Raw genomic sequence first — 21,757 nt, 5'->3', positions numbered from 1 at the left:
TTAAAAAGTAGGAAAAACAAATTTAAAGGGAGTTTACACAACCTTGTAATTAAAGCATAAGTTCATTGTTGAATGACAGAGCAAAGCAGGTCATTACAGAGTTTGTCTGAAAGCAGGAGGCTGGCCTGCAAGGGGCCTTTAGGGAGTAGGCTGGGTGCCCAGGCAGGTAGCTCTTTGCTTTGCTGTCTGCATTCTTCAATAAGCCCAGTCCTTTTACATGAATGGGTGTGATTCAGCCTAGTTTCCCCATGAAATAATGTAATGAAAGATTTCTACTGACGAGGGATTACACTTGATGCAAAATTTCTCAGTGACATTCAGATTAATTCCAGTGTCCACAATTTAAGCAATTTCCAGTAGGCATTTACAACCCAAAATCCAATGACCTGGTGTTTTCATGATAGTTAGGGAAAGTGTTCCAGCAAAAAATAAAGTTTAGATTTGCTCCACTATGTACATCTGAATATATCCAGAGGAGTAAAACTCAAAGCCAACCAAAAGACAAAATGCTATAAAATATTTTTTTTGTTGTAAGGTGATCAAATTCTTCCCAGAATAATGTGTAACTAATTTCACATATTTATTTGCAACCAATTTAACTTTTCCAAATTCTCATTTGCAAATGAGAGGCTCATACAATTAAAGCTGATGATACAAACCATTGTTTCAGAAGGGTCAGAATTTACACTAGTCAAACGTGATTCCATAAGATTGATTTTAACATGTTCTTTCAACTTTATTAAAATCATCAATATCCCAGACGCATTTACCACTTAAAAAAAAATCAATTTAATGCTATCAAAAGGTGATGTTCACTTTAATCCTGTTTGCCTTCACACCACTGCCGTGAGCCTTTATTCCAGGCCACATAAACAAAGGGGGCCAGCACCACGTGGACGGCGACCACTGCAACGATAGCAGCATAAAAATAGCTGTCTCTGTTGGACATCCCAAAGGCGCCTTCAAAAGCGTAAGATTTAGTCGTGAAATGTAACCCAATAGGTAAAGTGATTATTAAAGCTGTGAAGAACAGGAGCGTCTCCAGAGTAGATGCTAATGAACTTTCATTTCTGAAGTCTCATGGCTGCAGCGCATTCAGCACCACTTTATCAAAGCGCTCCATGGTGTCGACACGCTAACAGCAGGCGCTCAGAGGCGGGCTGGGCTCAGGGGCCGCGCTCAGTCGGCTCCGCAAGAGACCGGTCGCGGCTGACTGCGCCGCTGGATGTTATATTTTAAGGCAAGGTTAGCATAAATAGATCTGGTTCTTTATTTTTTTAGTCTGTAAAGGGTGACAATTATTTCATAATACTAGTTTCTTACTGATTTAATCATGCAGTTATGAGAAATAGCCAATATCTATATCCGATGTTAAATTCCTGATTAATTTTGTTTCTTTAATTAATTAATTAGTTAGTTTATTTATTTATTTATTTTTGGCTGCGTTGGGTCTTCGTTGCTGTGCGTGGGCTTTCTCTACTTGCGGCCAGTGGGGGGCTACTCTTCGTTGCGGTGCGCGGGCTTCTCATTGTGGTGGCTTCTCTTGTTGCAGAGCACAGGCTCTAGGCACGCGGGCTTCAGTAGTTGTGGCACGCAGGCTCTAGCGCTCAGGCTCAGTAGCTGTGGCACACGGGCTTAGTTGTCCGCCGCATGTGCGATCTTCCCGGACCAGGGCTTGAACCCGTGTCCTCTGCATTGGCAGGCAGATTTGTAACCACTGTGCTACCAGGGAAGTCCCTGATTAAATTTAAAAAATTTTATTGGAGTATAGTTGATTTACAATGTTGTGTTAGTTCCTGCTGTACAGCAAAGTGAATCAGCTATACATATACATATATCCACTCTTTTTAGATTCTTTTCTCATGTAGGCCGTTACAGAGTATTGAGGAGAGTTCCCTGCGCTATACGGTAGGTCCTTATTAGTTACCTATTGTACATATAGTAGTGTGTATTTGTCAATCCCAGTCTCCCAATTTATCCCTCACCCACCCCCCACCTTACCCCCTGGTAACTGTAAGTTTGTTTTCTACATCTGTGACTCTGTTTCTGTTTTGTAAATAAGTTCATTTGTAGCCTTTTTGAGATTCCACATATAAGCGATATCATATTGATACTTGTCTTTCTCTGTCTGACTTACTTCACTCAGTATGCCAATCTCTAGGTCCATCCATGTTGCCGCAGATGGCATTTTTTAATGGTTCTTCTTAATGACTATCACACTGTGAAAGCTAAGTAAGTAGTCAAGAGCCTAGAACACGTTCCGTTGCTGGGTCTGCCTGGCCCAGAGACTTCTTAATATTACCTTAGAGGCTTCTTTTTTTTTTTTCCGGCCACACCTCATGGCTTATGGGATCTTAGTTCCCCAACCAGGGATCGAACCTGTGCCTCCTGCATTGGAAGCATGGATTCTTAACCACTGGACCGCCAGGGAAGTCCCCTTAGAGGCTTCTCTTGATTCCGATATTTATTAAGGTAAAGGATAAGTCTAAAAACATTTACAAAGAGTGTGCAAGTGTTAGCAGAGTTTGGCAGTAGTGCTAACTGCGATCCTTCCTCAACAGGATTTTGGTGGGATGCTAAACTAGTACTGACCAGTAGAACGTGTTGTGGTTTACACTTGCCTTCTTTCACATTTCTGCCTCTTCCTATTCCCAACACAAGGATATGTTTCTTCATTTCAGCCTCATGCATGCCACTCTGTTTGTTTTCTAGAATAAAGTTAGATACGTTCCTGGCAGAGTAACTCAGCTCTGCTGAAAACTGCTCAAAGCTTTAGTCCCTAAAATACAGCCATCTTGCAACTCAGCCACACTGAGTTTGGTGTCTGTTTCTGTTGCTTTTGCCTAATCTTCTCATTTATACATAGATGTTTATTTTCCAGGGCATCTGGATTACACCTTGTCCTGTGATAATGAACCAGTGTCCTCACTTGCTAATAAACATAATGACATTTTCAAATTTCTTCTCACCCTTAGCTTCTAAATTTTAGGGAAAACTGGAAGGCAGTAGGGTTAACGTGTGAAACTGCTTGTATAAGGTTAGGAAACAGTGGTAGCTTCTGTCACAGACAAGCTTGAGAATTTCAGTAGTTCCAAAACACTAAGTTCTTACCTGTCACTCACTAAGAGCTGGTGGTGTGTGTAGAGGGCTGTGCTCCACACAGTAACTCAGGGACCCACTCACCTTACATCTTGTCACTGTGATCTCTTCTTGGTTCTCAGAATCCTCACCGCTCCATCAGCAGACGGGGAAGGAGAATTAGGTCATGCGCGGGAGGTTTTGAAGGGCCAGGCCTGAATGGGATGCATACCTCTTTGGCTCACATGGCATTGAGCAGAATTAGGTCCATGGCCCACCTAACAGTACAGCAGAATGTCTGTGTGCTTGGGAAGGAGGGTGAGGCCACAGCTGTGGGTGAACACTAGCAGTCTGTGCTATATTGCTGTTGTGAATACAATTCTAAGTGAATAAAAGTGGCTGCATTATTATTTGTAGAAAACAAACCTCCGTGTGCAATTCTAAAATGGGTTCTGGCTGATGCACTGTGAAGAGCAGGCTTTCCAATAAGAAAGACGGAGTATCCAGGGTTTAAAAAGGTCTGCAGTAGGGCTTCCCTGGTGGCGCAGTGGTTGAGAGTCCGCCTGCCGATGCAGGGGACACGGGTTCGTGCCCCGGTCCGGGAAGATCCCACATGCCACGGAGTGGCTGGGCCCGTGAGCCATGGCCGCTGAGCCTGCGCATCCGGAGCCTGTGCTCCGCAATGAGAGGCGCCAAAACAGGGAGGGGCCTGCATAAAAAAAAAAAAAAAAAAAAAAAAGGTCTGCAGTGGAATGCACTCATTCTTTCCAACCATGTCATCACCACTTCTGTCTGGCTTCTGTCAAATTAAAGATAGCTCACTTTTTATCTAAGCTTCTTATCCTGCCAGTTACAAGAAAAATTGAGAAACTTTATGGGTCACTTGAAAGTAGTGCAAAAAAACTCAGAATCATTAAATATCTCTTCAGCAGAACTGCCAGTGACATAGTAAAGTAACTCCACCTGAGCCCTGGACCTCTCATCATTCTGTTACTTAAGTAACTGATTCCTGCTTGTTACTATAACTCTCTTCCTAAGTTTTGTGATCATTTCTTCCAAAATCAGTGAATTTTCCACTTTTAAACTTACAACAGAGAAATCATGTGTTGGTTCTCTTGCACTGTGTTCTTGTATCACCTTACTTATTTAGGGATGATACTATTTGTAATGTGCGATATTCTGAAACAGATACTGGACAGGGATAAGGCAGAATTTCAAGTATTTATTCAAATGTAGTTTAACTATAGTTTTAAGTTGTGTTAGGAAAAATGCACTAATTTAAGATAGATTTTCTTTTAAGTAGAATATTAAAATTTCATAAAATGGATATTTTGCCTGGATTAAGTAACTATGTAGATGAGGGAGGAATTCTAGATATTCTTCTGAAACACAGCCTAGTTTTGGAGATGTGACCAGATGAGCTTGGAAAATGGTTTGAATTCAGCCTCCTAGACTATTTATTTTTATTTTTTTTTACATCTTTATTGGAGTATAATTGCTTTATAATGATGTGTTAGTTTCTGCTTTATGACAAAGTGAATAGTTATACATATACATATGTTCCCATGTCTCTTTACTCTTGCATCTCCCTCCCTCCCACCCTCCCTATCCCACCCCTCTAGGTGGTCACAAAGCACCAAGCTGATCTCCCTGTGCTATGCAGCTGCTTCCCACTAGCTATCTACCTTACGTTTGGTAGTGTATATATGTCCATGCCACTCTCTCACTTTGTCACAGCTTACCCTTCCCCCTCCCCATATCCTCAAGGCCATTCTCTAGTAGGTCTGTGTTGGGAATAAAGACACAGACCTCCTAGACTATTTAAAGCGAGGACATGATCTTTGGCATCTAAATGGCAAACTCTGTTTTGCACAGATAAGGGTATTGAATTTTGGAATATTCATTTATAGTACCTCTCTAAAGACTACATTAAGTAGAAGAAAAATAAGGTGTAACAAATTTCTCAAAAGCGAACTTGCTTTATGTTTAACAGAACAAAGTAAAACACACGCATGCACGTACACAAGCATATGGTTTGACATTAGTAGAAGACGTAAGGGCTCTAGAATAGCAATGCCCAGGTGAGATATAATGTAAAGCACACAGGTTAATTTAAGTTTTCTGGAAGTTGCTTTACCAAAGGTAAGAAGAAATAGGTTTGACACCTCGATCCAGACATCTCAAGTGCTCGGCAGATAGCTGTGACTGCTGACTACTCCGGTAGCTCTAAACATTTACGATAGGTTTCAGTTAATAAGAATATGGCACACTCTTTAATCTGTGCCCCTGATCACATGGAGAAGATCGCTAGGGAGGCAGCATGGTGCCCTGAACGTAAGAAATGGGGCTTTCCATCATTTTCTTTGTTATATTGAGCAGCCCAGGTCTGGCTTTCAGGTGAATGCAAAACCGTAGTGTTTATTAAGCAGACAGATGGCTGGAATCCATATACTGGGGGCTGAGAATATCTAATTCCTTCTACAGTATAGCATTTCCTGTCTCAGGATGGAATTTCCCCATAAAGTCACATATTGAATAGAAATGAGTAGCATTCATCAAAGCTCAAATTATACTAAGATAAGAGAGAGTAGATGGGAAAAGAAAACAAGTCTAGAGCGTTTACTTGGGTTGCATTTCAAGATCAGTTTCATATTAAAAACAATTCATAAGAGAGCAGACATGTGCAGTTCCTAATGACCTGCTTACTCTGGCGATGCTCACCAGCTTTACATAGTAACTCGCTCTGCAGTCTCTCGCAACAGCCGTGAGCCAGAGGAGAGCCATGCGTTCTCGAGGCTAGGGAAACGCGGCAATCTGTGGATCATTTTCTGACACGCTTATCCGTGCCACTTAATGGGATCGTACTTGAATGCTGAATTTACAGAGAATAAAACCTCATTATTTTAGACCCAGATAATTTGGAATTTGCAATAATTTTATTGAAATTGAATTAGCAAGGGGCAACCTCCAACAGTGTAAATACAAGGGCCTTTGAATCTGACACTCTTGACATCAGACCTCCACTCCCACACACACTGTGGAACGTAGGGGCTAGTCTCTTCACTTCTCTCAGTTTGCTTGCTCGCCTAATGAGTTTGGAGGAAATGACAGTAACTTCATCGTGGATGTTACCACCCGTCTTTTCCAGTCTGGCTGCTTTCTAATCCACCCGGCGCACGTCCAGATCCAGTGATTCTCTGTGGCCTACCTGCAAGCTGGATGACAGAGTGATGAAGGGCATGGCTTCTGGAGCTAGACTGCTTGCTTAGAAGCCTGGCTCTTATAGCTAGCTGTGACATCTTGGGCTAGTTACCTAACTAATCTGTGCCCCGCTTTTATAATTGGGCATAATAATTGTATATATCTCCATAGGTTGTTTTCAGGACTAAGTGGAGTGTAAGTGCTTAGGGTAATGCTTGGAATATATTGGGTACTATCGTGTATCTCTCTCCACTGTGAACTCTATGCAGAAGATCTTCCCGTGCGTCCCCATGACTTCAAGGATGGGATTCACACCTCTTAGCCTGTGACACAGGTCTTTTCTGATCTAGTTGCCAGCTACCTCTTTAGTCTCATCTCCTGCCACTTCCCCTCCAACAAAACCAGTCCTACTTCAGTCAAACTACTTACAGTGTTCCAAGTCTTCCTTGCTGTGGAATAGCTCAACGGTTACGTGCATGGATTGTTGAGGCCAGTCTGCTGGGTTCAAAACTGGTTTCTAGCACTTAGCAGTTCCATGACCTTAGAAGTTACTTAAACTTCTCTGACTTGAGGGTTAAATAAAGTGCCTGTACATCGTATGTTCTTAGTTGTTACGTCCTCACTTTGAATGAAAAATCTTTGCCTTCGTTTTTATTTGGTGGGAGCTTGTCCTTCAAAATGCAGTTCACGTTCTACCTCTTTCAAGCCATTTGCCTTCACCCCTCCTCCGTGTTCCTGCATATCATTCTCTGTCTTGGCATTTATCACACCATAGTGCAAGTGCTAATTTGCTTAATCTATCTCCCTCACTGTCCTGGGAAGGCAGACAGCATGTCCTTGTCATCTTTGTGTCCATAAAGCGTAACACATAAGGGTTATTTAATAAATATTTGTTGAGGAAAATAAACTAGTAAATAAACTAGTAAACTAGTTGTCAGGATTAAGTGAAATAACCTATGTTGACCGTTTGGCACATAGTAGGAACCCAGTAAATACGAGTTTCCTTTCCTTTAGAATTTACTAACAGTAAAAAGTAAAATTTACTTTTTCCTATGTCGCGTGTGAAAAGGGTTTTTCGCTTTACTGCGAAAATTAAGAAAGTCAGTAAATAAGGATCTTGCTCACAGTACAAATATTCTACATTTGATCTCTATTTGGATGTGTCTTTTCTCATCAGAGTAGTTTGGTGGTTGGGTCCACCATATTCAGCTTATTCCATTAAATATAAAGTATGCTTTCTTTTTACACAATGAATGTCGAAGCCATAGAAATATAATACTCTAAAGAAAAGTATGGCCATTTACCTAGAAGCCCACCCCTTTGACAATAATAACAGCTAGCTCTTTGTTGTTGTTATTTTTTCCAGTTTTGCTACATTTTAATGGTAGGTTTTTTAAGGGATTATTTTTAGGTCTTGTCAGCAACATCAAACAAAAGGTACTGAGTACTCCACAGGGTACAGAGCGCTGCCGAGCACCTCAGAAAATGCACGTGACCTGGCGAACATGTTGTTCTTGCCCCTGAGGAGCTTACAGTCTGGGGGGGGTGCGGTGTCCAGGGGTTGGGGGTGGCTGACAGCTCACAGTCTTAGGAGTTGAGTGAACAACAGAGTAATTTATGAAGGCACATTCTTCATCCCCTCAAGCTGCTGTGGATGGAATCATTTTGAAATTCAACTAATCAAGCGAGAGGCAAGACTGAATTTGGTTGAGAATTCTTCAGGCTCGTATAGTTTTTTAACATCCATCATAGTAGACAGAACTGACCTATCAGACAACTGAAAGTGGAGACTAGATCTCTTGAACTGCAAGGGCTAGGACTTAATTGTGGTTAATTATTTTAAAAAGCAAACATGCTGAACGGTATGACTAGGCTTATTACACTAGTTTAAAAATAGGCCAAGTACTGGGCTTCCCTGGTGGCGCAGTGGTTGAGAGTCCGCCTGCCGATGCAGGGGACACGGGTTCGTGCCCCGGTCCGGGAAGATCCCACATGCCGCGGAGCGGCTGGGCCCGTGAGCCATGGTCCCTGAGCCTGCGCGTCCGGAGCCTGTGCTCCGCAACGGGAGAGGCCTGCGTACCGCAAAAAAAAAAAAAAAAAAATAGGCCAAGTACTGGCATGGCCTTCCCCTCTCGCTAGCATTGGTCATTTAAAATAGTGAATATTAAACATGTGGGCTCCACATCTAACCCACAGAATTAACAGCTAGCTTTTATTGAACACCTGTGAGCCAGGCACTGTGCTAAGAGCTTTACAACAAACATCTCATTTAAGTCATACCAGTTCTCTATGAAGGGGGCAGAATTATTGTCCCCATTATATACATGAGGAAACTGAGGCTTTAGAAAGGATGATTGAGGCAGTTAGCTATGTAGTCTAGGCCGGGGATGAGATTAGATAAGGAGAAGGGGGTTTTTGAAAAACAGGAGTCATCATGTGTGTGGATACCAAGTCGTTATATGGATACAAGCTTGGAGAATGCCAAGACTTTTCCTACAGGTCATGTGGGAATAATAGACTTTTCATGAGAGAATTGTAAGGGAAGGAAATTTTGGGGGCATGAGCAAGGACCTGATTGTTGTTGAGGACCTGATTCTTTTTTTTTTTTTTTAATTTTTTTTTTTTAAACCCCACATTTGTTTATTTATTTATTCTTTTGGCTGTCTTGGGTCTTCGTTTCTGTGCGAGGGCTTTCTCTAGTTGTGACAAGCGGGGGCCACTCTTCATCGCGGTGCGCGGGCCTCTCACTATCGCGGCCTCTCTTGTTGCGGAGCACAGGCTCCAGACGCGCAGGCTCAGTAGTTGTGGCTCACGGGCCCAGTTGCTCCGCGGCATGTGGGATCTTCCCAGACCAGGGCTCAAACCCGTGTCCCCTGCATTAGCAGGCAGATTCTCAACCACTGCGCCACCAGGGAAACCCGAGGACCTGATTCTTGTTCCACCTGGTGGAGGAAGCGTTCTCTGAAGAGGATGAGGGTTTAGGGAACTCCGTTTTCCATCCACTGAAGTCCCATAGCCAAAATCTTTGGGACAGAACGGAGCAAGGAGCAGGAAGGAGAAAGGAAGCAGCAGACCTGATGTTGAGTTTGAACTGAGATGGATGCAGGGAAGGGTTGCATTTTGGGTGATGGAGATCAGAGGAGTGTGGAGCCTGGTTAGATTAATGTCCATATTCCAGTGGTGGTTCCTAAGGTAGAGTCAGGGGAATGACAGCTGCAGAACCTGGATTACAGACAACTGGGGAGAGAAAAGGAGGATGGCCAGAGTAGAGAAATGGACATCTGTTGTTTTTACCAGTGAGCGTTCTTTCACCATATTGCTAACGATTCCTCAGTTTCCTTCTGGGAGCCACCCCTCCTCACTTTTAGTCCCTATGGCCCTAATGTTGGAACCTGTAACCCTTCTCTGGCACAATTATAGAAGTGCATTCTCCTGGCCACAGAGATTGGTTCAGGTTTGACACGTTACCCAAGCAGATCCAATTAGTTTCCCCCCCCCCCCACTCTGGTTACATTCGACAGGGAGACTAACTTTTCTGCTATGGAAGGGGGTCTGGAAGAATATGACCAGGAACATTTATGGCCATTTTGAAACCACAGGGGAGAAGCTGTCTGAGAATGAAGCCAACACACAGAACTGTGTGGAGAAACGGAGTTGAATCAGACCTTGACAATATCGTTGGAGCTTCTGTATCCAGTCATGCCTGAAGCGTTGCTCTGGGTTTTCCGTCATTTTCTAAGAAAGTGCTAACTGTTGGTACGGTAACTCAACCGCTTTGGGAAGGAAAGCAGTAAGAATCCTTAACATTCCAATGGGAGAAATCTTTGTATTTCTAGGAGCATAGCATATATTTGGAAAAAAGGTGCTAATGAATCAGGGTGGTTAAAGTTCTCACTATGAAGCCAAAAGGCAGGCAACGTTTTAGATAGAAGAATAATTAGCAGATTTGACTACAGACTTGTACGTTTTTTTCCTGTGGCATGGGCACATTATTATCAGTCTCAGTATTCTTGAATGAGGGTTTTTTCTTATTCCCTAGAAAGTTATTTATTGTATGAATGCATATGTGGAGCTCTGTGGATGCTTTTCTCCTCTCCACTCTTCTCTGGATCTTTCAGTCCAGGTCAATAAAACAGGCACCACTCTGCATCATTCATACCATCCTCAAAACCCACAGGGTTCTTCCTTGGTTCTTGACTGTTGGAGTTAAAATCTCATTTCCCTCTTCTTTAGAACGGTGCTGTTTAGATTTCTTATCAGAGTCCAGCTGTATCTGAAGGCCTATTCTAACCTCCCGGATTGGTAGGGGAGAGTTGTCATATTTTGTCTCTGGCTGTTAAGAATTGGAACACAAAAGAGTTCCCCTTTGGGTAAGATTAAACCAATAACTCTAATTCAGATCATTTCATTAAATTTTATTATCTTGAGCAAAACACTCTATTCCTTGATATTGCAGATGATAAATGTTGGAGAAAAGGAATCAAAATAGTAATTCCCAGTTTCTTTCACGTCATGATACACATAGAAATGATACTATTTCATAGGTACATGGGTGTAAATAGATGAGGCTGCTCACTGCTGAGGGTCACCTGGCTGGACTGAGTGGATCAGTAGCTCAGCACACCTTCCCCTATTCCTGGCGCTCTGACTGGGAAGCTTCTGGATTTGCAAACCATAAGGGCTGGATTTTGGTTGTAGCTCAGCCACTCAACCCCCCTATATTCTTGGGGTGTTCTCCTTTCCTTTTTTAAAAAATTTTTATGATACTATAGTTGATTTACAGTGTTGTACAAAGTGTACAGTAAAGTGATTCAGTTTTATATATATACACACACACATACATATGTAGAAATTTATATACTCTTTTTACATTCTCTTCCATTATAAGTTATTATAAGATATTGAGTATAGTTCCCTGTACTGTACAGCAGGTGCTTGTTGATTATTTTGTATATAGTAGTATGTATATTTTAATCCCAAACTCCTAACTTATCTCCCCCTTCCCTTTTGGTAACCGTAAGCTTGTTTTCTACGTCTGTGAGTCTATTTCTGTTTTGTAAAAAAGTTCATTTGTATCATTTTCTTAGATTCCACGTGTAAGCAATATCATATGATATTTGTCTTTGGCTTACTTCACTTAATATGATCATCTCTAGGTTCATCCATGTTGCTGCAAATGACATTATTTCATCCTTTTTATGGCTGAGTAATATTCCTTTTGGGTCCTCAGCTCTGCATCCTTAAGTGAAGAATCTGAGGTCTAGTCCTAATGTAAATGTCTGTCTATCAGGAGCATTATCAGATCTGATAAACAGAGGTTTATGAGGTGCACTGAGGCTTTAAGCATGAAAGTATCAACACTAAGCTCATTGCTTAGATCTGTTTAATTACTGCTAAGCATCCCTGTTTTGTGCCGGTCTTAGCCTATCAATCACCAATGTTGTGGTTTGCCGTCAAGATGCCAAAGATCGTAATTGATTACACCTTATTTTCTTCTACTTAATGTAGTCTTTAGAGAGATACTATAAATGAATATACCCTTGTTTTTCTTAGTGTGACTGCAAGATGCCCTTCAGCAATTACCAGCAGGAAACTGAAAACATAAAGTTTTCTTAATTGAAAGACCTGGAAATTACACAGCACATCAGGAGCAACATAGCAAGGTCACCAGGGGTGGGCCCAGAGGGAGGGTGAAGCCCAGAGCCTGGGGCTGTGCCTTTATCGAGGCCAAGGGTGGGGGGCCTAAGTTTCTGTGGGCTCACTCTTTATTGGTAGAACATATTTGAAACATAAGAGTGGTGATTTAAAGGACAGCAAGAGGAAAAAAGAAACAAGTAGTCCAAATGGTCAGATATTTAAATCAATCAACATCTGTAAAACAAAGGTGTCTCAGTGCAGGGAGGTGGCCTAGCTCTTGATGTAGTTGTGAGACTGGAAGTGTGTTTATTTGGGTTAACCATCTTTGAAGGGGATGTCTCTTGGAAATGAATGCCTTGGAAATCAATGTTTAAATCAGGCATTTGTATTATAAAAAAGCAACAACAACAACAACAACAAACCTGCCAGGGCTTATACCACAATACTCTTTAAAAAAAATCAGACCTACATTATTTAAGATACCTGTATGATAGTCTATGACGTAGAGTGTCAGGGTCTGGGTTAAGTACTCAGAGATTATTCATAGAATTACTGAATGAAAAGGAAGAGTTGAGATAATTTATTCCCCAGATACAAAAGAAGATTCTCCTAAAATCATCAGAGTGTATTTACGTAGAGCATCATGCAAATACACAATTGAGGGTGCTTAGAGCCAGCTCCTAGTTGTCCTTTAGCAGCATAAAAAGAAAAGCATAAATACTTAATCCATACATTATTAACCAATTTACTCTTCCTTAGCCAAGTCTTTAGTATATAGAATTAGAGACATTTCAGTATCAGTAACCTGTTACATCCAGCAAGAGCGGGAGCTGACCACTTTGATGGGACAGGACAGCACTAGATCCAGCAGGTACGGATAATTGGAGTCAAATGATCAAGGAGTAAGGAGAATGAAGACACTACATGTGCCACCCAGGGTGCAAGAGAATCGTGAATTCATGATCATAGTCCAGGCAAACTTTTGGCAAGGATCTGAGGGAGTGCTATTGTCTGAATGTTTTGTGTCCCCATCAAGTTCATATGTTGAATTCTTAAAACCCAAAGGTATTAGGAGGTGGGGCCTTTAAAGGGTTCTCAAGTCATGAGAGTGGAACCCTTATGAACGGGATGAGTGCCTTATCAAAGAGGCTTCAGAGATCTCCCTAGCCCCTTCCAACATGTGAGGACACAGTGAGGAGGCACTGGCTAGGAACTAGGAAGAGTGCTGGCACCTTGATCTAATGTTCCCCAGCCTTCAGAGCTATGAGAAATGCATTTCTGTTTATAAGCCACCCAGTCTGTGGTATTTTGTTACAGCAGCCCGAACAGACTAAGACGGGGGGTTCAAGATGATGGAATGGATTACAGTGAGGAGAACTCAGAAGTGGGAAATAGTGAACCAAGCAGATTTTTAGTGTTAAGATGGTCTGTTTATGGGTAGCTGGGTTCCAGACACTAGAATGAAGTTCAGGAACAAGTTCAAGCATAAAGTTTCAGTCTATCAGAGGAGCAAGGACAAGGATAGGATTTATGAACAGGGCTGTATTTATTGAATGCACACAGACACACACAGAAATTAACATGTGTGGTATATTTAAATGTAAGGCTCTGTCCAGACATTTACACATACTATTCCACTTAACCCTTACCAGATCCCCAAAAGGCATGCATTATTCTTTTTACAAATGAGACAGCAGAGGTTTAGGTAACCACCTGTAGTCACACTGTTTGCAAATGGTAGAACTAAACTTTGAAGTCAGGTCTACCTAACTTCAAAGTCCATCCTCTTTTCACTGATATGTAAGAGAGGTTAGGTAACTAGAATCTTAGAAACAGGGACCAAGGAAGAAACACTGAATAAGATTTGTAAAATACCCTAATATTGATTTGGGGGGCACTTATGCATTCTGCCTTATGTCAGGGTTGATCCCTGGAATAATAGGTGCAACAGGATTTGGGGTGCAGGAGCCCAGCTCAGAGCCTCGTGGCCAAGTTGGCCCTGACACACTCTGTAACCATGCATCAAATTTCTTTCAAATCTGTTGCAACTGAAGGAAGCTGTGTCCATCTGAAAACTTTATGCCATTTTTTAGTGCAGCAGACTGAACCTCAATATTAACCCAGGTATACATTGATATCCCTTACTAAAGTTAGTCAAAAGCAGTCAACTCCTTCTTCTATAATAAGTTGACAATCGGGAATTATCGTAAATGAAGCTAAAACAGAAGCTTTTCATACCTTGAACAAGCACGTATAGTTTGAGGTTTTGCTTATTACTTTTATGTGTTCAGACTTTTAGGAGAGGTATCTCAAGAAGGGAAACATTTCGAATAAATCAGAGGGTAGGAAAAATGATACAAAAGCCTTGAATATTAGGTTCTAATCTCTTTGAAGGTAGCTATTGATCACTTACACATGAGTTTGCATTTGAAGGCCTCTTAACGCCTACCTCTTGATCAATTTAACCAAGTGGATAATTCCTGAACTTGGAGTATACAAATGATAACAGGTGAAGTGTCCTAGTCTCTATTGGAAAGTATTTACATTTGAGTAAATTTACCAAAATTACATCCTTTTAAGTAAATCATATGTTTCTGAGGATAAGGATTAATCTAGAAATGAAACTCTTCGTTGATGGACAAACAAGTCATTATAGAGGTAGAAGCATCTGTAGGGATCATGTCTCTTATTTGTATGTCAGGATGCTCTGGGGAAAGGACTTGCCTATAACTGTTACTGAATTGGACTTGGGTTGACTTGCTCACACGCAGTAAAGCCAATATACTGCCACCAGGTGGTAGTGAAGGAAAGTGCAGCATTTACTGCAAACACCAAAACAAGGAGTGCAGGCAGCTAATGCTCAAAAAACCCAAACTCCTTGATGGGTTTCAGGGAAGTGGGGAGGAATTTTAAAGGCAAGGTGAGGTAGAGAGTTACATGGTATGTGATCAGCTCATGCACAATTTTCTGACTGGTTGATGGTGAGGCGAAAGGGTGGTGTCACGACTTAGCATTATCAACCCTCAGGCTCCAGCCAGTCTGGGGGCTACATGCTTATAGTCATCATGCAGTTAGCTTCTTCCATCTGGTGGAGGTTTTAATGTCTGTAAAACAATTTAGGAATGTGCATCAGACTGTGTTATCTATGTCTTTCACAGAGGAACTAAAGATTCTGTGACTCTGCTATATGGTTGATTTACTGTTGAAATTGTTACCAGTTCTCCTAGCCCAACTGCTACTATCTGTTACTACATGTTTGCATCCTTTTCATCATTAATTCTTGAGCCAGCCTTTTATGACTCAGGGGAGGTCTGAGAGACTAAAGCTTTTCTACAAACAAGAGGCAGTAGAGGACATTGGCAGTGGGGGTGTGGGTGGGGGTCTGTCCCGGGAAGGCCCCATAGGGTCTTGCTTGGTTACATAACCTCTTCACGATAGAATGAGGCTGAGAATCCACGTTTCTAACTCTTGGAAATCTTTTCATTATTCCATGATATCTTCCTCGACTTGTTTGGTTCACAGCTATTTTTATATGCTACTGTACATGCTACAACTATAGTGGTAGAGTGGGAACTATGATTTACATGGCAATTTACCTGCTATCAGAGTAATTTTTACTTTGTTATTTCCCAGATAACCCTGGAGGGAGATAGAGCTGTCAACTCTGTCTTACAGATGATGAAACTGAGTTTAAAGAGGGGGAATATGTTTTTCAAGGCCACATAACAAAGGCACTAGAGCTCAGAATCAAATGCAGATTTCCTTGAATGCAGAATATACTCTTCTTCCAATGTATTGATCATAAGGCAACCATGTACTATAATATTCAACTTCTGACATTTTTGAGAGTGAGGAGGAAGATATTAATGATTTCACTGGTCTGGGATAGACATGTGGTCACCTTCTGATTCACTACACTTCTTGATTAACCAAGAATATGTCAGATGTTTACAATCAAGGGTGTGATGGCCAAAACAAAACCTTGGTCTTAGTTCAGGAAGAGATGTCTGGGATTGAACAAGTCATTTATTTATATTTATTTATTTTTAATTGAAGTATAGTCGATTTACAATGTTGTTAGTTTCAGGTGTACAGCTATATATATATATATATATTATATTGAAGGCTGTGGGGCTTGCTCAGCTGTGAAAATATATATTCATTTTCAGATTTTTTTCCCATATAGAATGAACAAGCTATTTTTAAGCTGATTAATGAGGGTGAGTAGAAATTAGTGAAATTAACAAAGTCAGAGGTTTGCAGAGGGAGGTGATGTGGAGAAAAAGAGAAAGACACCCATGTCAAAGGAGCAATGTGGACCAGTTGCAAGAAAGCATGCACGTGGAACTGCATGGAGGAGCATGGAACTGCTCCTCTCCATATGCCTGGTCATTCAACTACCAAACTTGCCTAAGAATTGTAGGCCACTGATTTATGCTGAAGATTTCTTTTCATAACATTAGGCAATGAAAATAGTAAATGTGTCTCTGTGAAGTCAGTGTATGTTTAAATATAAGAGTAATTGTAAGACTAAATGGAACACTCATAATGGTACCTGAAGAAAATGGAATGATGGAAAAATGCCGTTTCCGTGCTACCCAAGAAATTACATTATGGAAATTGTGCCACCAGAGTGAATTAATAGATGGCTTAAAAAATTCAGTGCCCAGCAAACAAATGCATATATTAAGTATCTTGAGTAAGATTAATGTTACAGGAACGTTTGCTCAGTTTGTGGAAAAAGGCCTTTGCGTGCAGGGAAGGGGGTGGGTGAAAAGGCAGCTTTGAAATTGGACAGCAGGAGAGCATGCATATGCCCGAGGGATCTGAAATCCGTTGAACTGCCTGGATATTCATCTTTGCCCACCAGCCATTTTCAACAATCCCGGGTCAGACTTGTCTTTGTTGCTAACTCTTGGCTGTAAATGTGGCAGACACGCTGGTGATCATTGATGAAATGACCAACAAGCTGAACTGGGCTGTCTGCTGGGTGAGCTTTGTCTTTGCCATTAAGCGGAGTTTCCCGGCCCTTATTTTCACAGTACATTTCACAGCCATTTCTGAAAGAGCCCAGCTGTGCTGAGATGGCCACTGGGGGGTATGTGATGCTATTGCCTGCAGCTCAGGGATGTCTGAGAGCAGCTGAGCAAGCCCCACAGCCTTCAAACACTCATCAAATTGCTTTCCAGAAGCACATTTCTTCACCATTCTCTGACATAGAAGGGAGCAGAGGGAGCGGTCATGATTTGAAATGACAGACACTCTGGATGGGAGTGAGATAATTTACAGGGGAAAATACAGTCTACAAGTTAAGAACAAAGAGAATAAGAGCCCTGTAGACTGTCTTGAGGCTTTTAGTGTATCCTGGAGAGAGTATCCTTAGCAGTGAATAGATGGGTCTTAGAAGAATGATTTGGGGTGCCAACGTTTTCCACCCACTGTGGTTCACAGGGGTTTGCATTTATCTTGCCTGTCCACAGAAGCTGAACTTCTGAATCTGACACCTCAGCTGTCTTAAGTTTGTTGATAACCTTCAGACATTCTGTTTCCCAGGAAAGTAATTGCTTTAGTCTTTGAGTGGTTAAACCACAGAGAAGCTCTCCTTGGGAAACCCGCAGCATCTATCATAAGGCAAATAGGCTTTTCTGCTTGGATCATCTACCACAAAGCTAGCAACTAAACTCAAAGTTTCTTAGCAAAATGCTTTTTCTAAACTAGATTTGGAGGGAGAATTGGAATGCAGTTTGACAAGATTATATCCAGGCAAACATCTGGGGCAGGGGTCGGGGGGGAGGAGACAACTTCAGTAGAGCTGGGAAACCGGAAATGAGGACGTGTTGTTAAGAAGTGGCTTTTCATACATTTGTATAGTAATTAATCTATGTCTCCCCTTCCCTCCCATTTCCTGAAACACTCTGATTATTGTGTTTCCTGGTTGCGGATTATATTCTTTCTGTTTTTAAATTTGTTCACAAAAAATGCACTAGCAAAATACATTTAAAACCTACCCAATTGCTTCTGGAAAGATCTTATGTGCTTGTGCCTGCCTGTCCAGATTCAGTACTGACCCTTCTCACCTCCACTTCTGATGGGGAATCACCCTGTGCTCTTATTACTTGACGGCTTTTGTATTTGCTGGTATTTCCGCATGGAATTTTCTCTAGGTTTTAACCGTTGAGGAAAATTTCCTTCCTCTTTAAAGCATCAACTCAAGCCTTACCTTCTCATTGAAGACTTTCCCAGTCTCCTTAGCATTCAAACATACTCCCTCTCTGCTCCCACTGCAAGCAGTTCTTACAGACATACCAACACTTGGTGTACATATCACCTCTATTTACATAGCTGTCGCCCCTACCAGCCTGTGATTCCCTCAGAGGCAGAACTGCTATCTTTCTCATCTTCATTGCCTAGCAGAGTGTCTGGTACATAAAAAGCACTCTATACTACCCATTCATGCTTATGACATTTGTTTTTTCAAGGTTTCTTTACTTCATATCCATATGATATGTACTTTTTACCTCTACTGAACAGTCTCTATATAATTATATATTAGGAACCAACATATATACGGAACCAAACATATATACGGATTGGTATGACTTGAACACACAAATGCTGCATGGAGTGGACTTACATCTGTACTGTGTAGTTAACAGAAGTGAAGTGCTGCTGATCTGGGTGTGAAGCTAGGTAGGAATCAAATCCCACTGGGTTGCCCTTCGTGGTAACAATTACGTTTTGGAAGGTAGATCTGCTGTTGGATCTACTAATATATATATTTTTTTCTTTCTTTCAAAGGCGATATAACTCTTCACTTTAGCCTCAGGAGGTCATAAGTAGCTTAAAGCCATCATCATGCTTGGACTGCTTGGTTAGCATGAAATACACAGCAGGTCTCAGCCTGCCTCCCTGGGGTCAAATATATTCAGGTTATCAAACTGCCAGGGGTGTAAAAGTGCTCACTTCGTTAGACTGTGGAGCCTGGAGTCGTGGTAGGTGTATGACTGCTCTCATCAGTGACTCCCTTTCCTGAAGCCTCTTGCTCTAGGCTGTGGGTGCCAACTTGGAGGGAAGGACCCAGGGTGTCAAACCAATGGCAATATAGTAGAATGACTAAGAGTATAAGAGTATCTGAGTTTGGGTTTCCCAGAGGCAGGCTATAAGAAAAGGATCTGAACTACTTGATTTTATTTGGGAGGCAAGCACAGGAAACACTGGTAAGGGAATCAGAGTCAGACAGGAAATGGGAGGTGGCCAGTGTTGGGTGCTTCACTTGAGAAGTGAGTTACAATTATGGGCAGCAGGAGCTCCATCCTTATGGGAACTTTGGATAACTGTGGCCCAGAGTTATCTCCCCCAGGGGCTGAGTCGTTGCTGGTTGGCTGCTCCTGAGGAGAATGAATTTCCCAGCATTTGTCTATTGCTAGCCTCCCCTCAGGCTCAGCAATGCAGATGCTGGAAGGGGGACCTGGGCATGTATGTGAGGAAATGGTAAGGCCCAAGGAGATGTGTGGGTTTCCTGCTGCACACTGCTTACAAAATCAATACTCTAAATTGATAGAAAAGAAAGTTGCCTTTAACCAGAATGCCGGCAATCTGGGGAGATGGTGGACTCAACACCCCCCAGAAAACAACCTCCAAAGATTCTGCTCGGCCATGAAAGCTTTTAAAGGGAAACAGGGAAGTAACCTCGGTTAATCATTGAGATGGGGTCAGAGTCGTCGCCACCCCCCTGTGTACAGCCTTGTGGGCAGCCTTGTCGACTCCTCGGGATCTCCCTCTAGATGCTATCTTGGTCACACAGTTTGTTCCAGAGATTACTGAAGGGGAAGCTAGGGAAGAGATCTGGTCATCTGTTAATCACTTATTCTTCATTTCTACTTCCTTGATCTATGGAAAGAACTGACAAGTTAGACAAGGTATTGTGTGATCAAAAGATTTGAAAGGTGTGTTTGGGCTGGAGATGAGTAGATCATGGGGGTGCCTGTTTTTAAAATTACTTACAATATAGCTTTGGTAAGGTGACAAGAAAAGGGGCTTCCTGCTGAGGGCAGTTTCCTGCAAAGAGCTGCTTACAGGGGAGGGAACAACAGTGTCCACTACAAGGAGATGTTAGAATGTTCTCCAAGACACAATTAATGTAGAATTTCAAAGTGAGATGCCAGGCCACCAAGTGGACACTTCTAAGTAGATATTTTTGAGCCAGTTTCATGACTCTTGTATACCTCACCCACTTCAAGGATGTGGAAAGTCCAAGGGAGTGGAGTTAGCATTTTTGGAGGAGACATTTTCTGGACAAATCTGTCCTACAAGCCTCTTCACATCCAAATGTGCCTGTACCATTTCTCTTACCAAGCCTGGGAGCCCTTCAGTTATATTACTGGGGGAGCCTCATATGTGGCTTCTGAAGTTTGGTGACACAGTGAGCTGGAACCCGAGTCCCACCTGGGGAGTGTTGGAAGACAGGCTGGTGAGCTGCTCTGGAGCTGAAGTGAAGGGGAACTTCTGCCGTGATGGGAAGTAGCAGCGCTCTCTGAATAGCCCTCAGAGGAGGCCTGGGTGTTTCCTCATGGCCACTGTGCTGCACTGGAGCCATTTTAAGTTTTGCCAAGAATGTTGCAAGGAAGTAACAATGGAACAGCGAGACTATTATGTGGATTGAAAGAGAATCAGGAGTTGAAGCTATAGTGGCCACCTGAAAGAGAGTCATTGTCAAAGTCAGTGTAGTGGCAGGAGAGGAACACCCACAACAGAGTCCATAACTGTATATCTGCTGCCAGAGATCCCTACTCTAGATACAACTGCACCTCCCATCTAAGATGCATCCTTTTCTCCTAGTTTCTTCTCTCCAACCTTATCCTGGAAGGGGAAAAATAATTAGTTAGCCACCTAAGGAAGAAGGAAACCTGTAGGTGGGGAAAGAGAATGGACCATGTCCCTTTCTCCCACTGGAAGTGCCCAACCACAGTAGACCCCAGCAGTGATTAGAGGTTGAAACAGTCTGGAGTTTGGATTAATGTCTAGAGCTGGACAATTGTTCATAAGTCTTTCCATTATCTAAGAGGGAGGAAAAAAGTTATGGGACTTGATCAAGATTTCATCTAGGAGCAAAAAAAAATCTTTCCTCAGAGTCAGAGCTAAAGTGAAAGTTGTTTATTATATCATGTGGGTGGTGTTTGTTAAATCATGGTCTGGAAACAGACCTGGGTGGAATTTTTTTTTCTGTAGCTTGTTGGCAATGTAGTCTTGGTAAAGTTCCTTACTCACTATTCTCCAGAGAAACAGAATCAATAGGGAACATGTACACACACACATATAAACACATATATAGTTAGAAAGGTTATTATAAGGAATTGGCTCATATGGTTGTGGAGGTAGCCATGTCCAAAATCCCAGAGCCAGTGTCCCAGTTGGAGTCCAGAGACTGGAAGCTGCTGTAGAACCAGGAAAAGCCAAGGTACCAATTTGAAGGCCATCAGTCAGGAAGAACCAGTGTTTCAGTATGAAGGCTGTCAGGCAGGATAATTCTCTCTTGCTTGGGGAAGGGTCAGCCTTTGTTCTATTCAGGCATTCACCAGATTGGATGAGGTCCATCCTTATTATGGAGGTCGAAGTGCTTTACTCGTCTCCTGACTTAAAGGTTAATCTAATCCAAACACACCTTCACAGAAACACCAGAATAAGGTTTGACCAAATATCTGGGCACTCCGTGGTGCAGTCAGGTTGACACATAACATTAGCCCAAACATTCACGCTCTGTGAACCCATATGGTTCCCTCAAGGGTTGTGGAGAGATGAAATGTGAAAGGTGGAGAAGCACTGGCAGAGTCAGAAGCTCAGG

The 21,757-nt window shown here is 42.1% G+C and overlaps 1 protein-coding gene and 1 pseudogene across 3 annotated transcripts in view; one reads left to right on the top strand and one right to left on the bottom strand.

The window, feature by feature from the left end:
* NELL1 (neural EGFL like 1) overlaps positions 1-21,757 on the top strand; it is an 867,563-nt gene that overhangs the window by 537,271 nt on the left and 308,535 nt on the right. The gene's annotated exons all lie outside the window — the stretch shown is intronic.
* LOC113624908 (vacuolar ATPase assembly integral membrane protein VMA21-like) lies at positions 818-1,123 on the bottom strand (annotated as a pseudogene).

Source organism: Aethalodelphis obliquidens, unplaced genomic scaffold (assembly GCF_003676395.1).
Source record: "Aethalodelphis obliquidens isolate GAN/ISIS:26980383/991018 unplaced genomic scaffold, ASM367639v1 scaffold14, whole genome shotgun sequence".
Taxonomy (NCBI): Eukaryota; Metazoa; Chordata; class Mammalia; order Artiodactyla; family Delphinidae; genus Aethalodelphis; species Aethalodelphis obliquidens.
The sequence above is the reverse complement of the archived record's forward strand: the minus strand, read 5'-3'. Positions and strand labels throughout refer to the sequence as shown.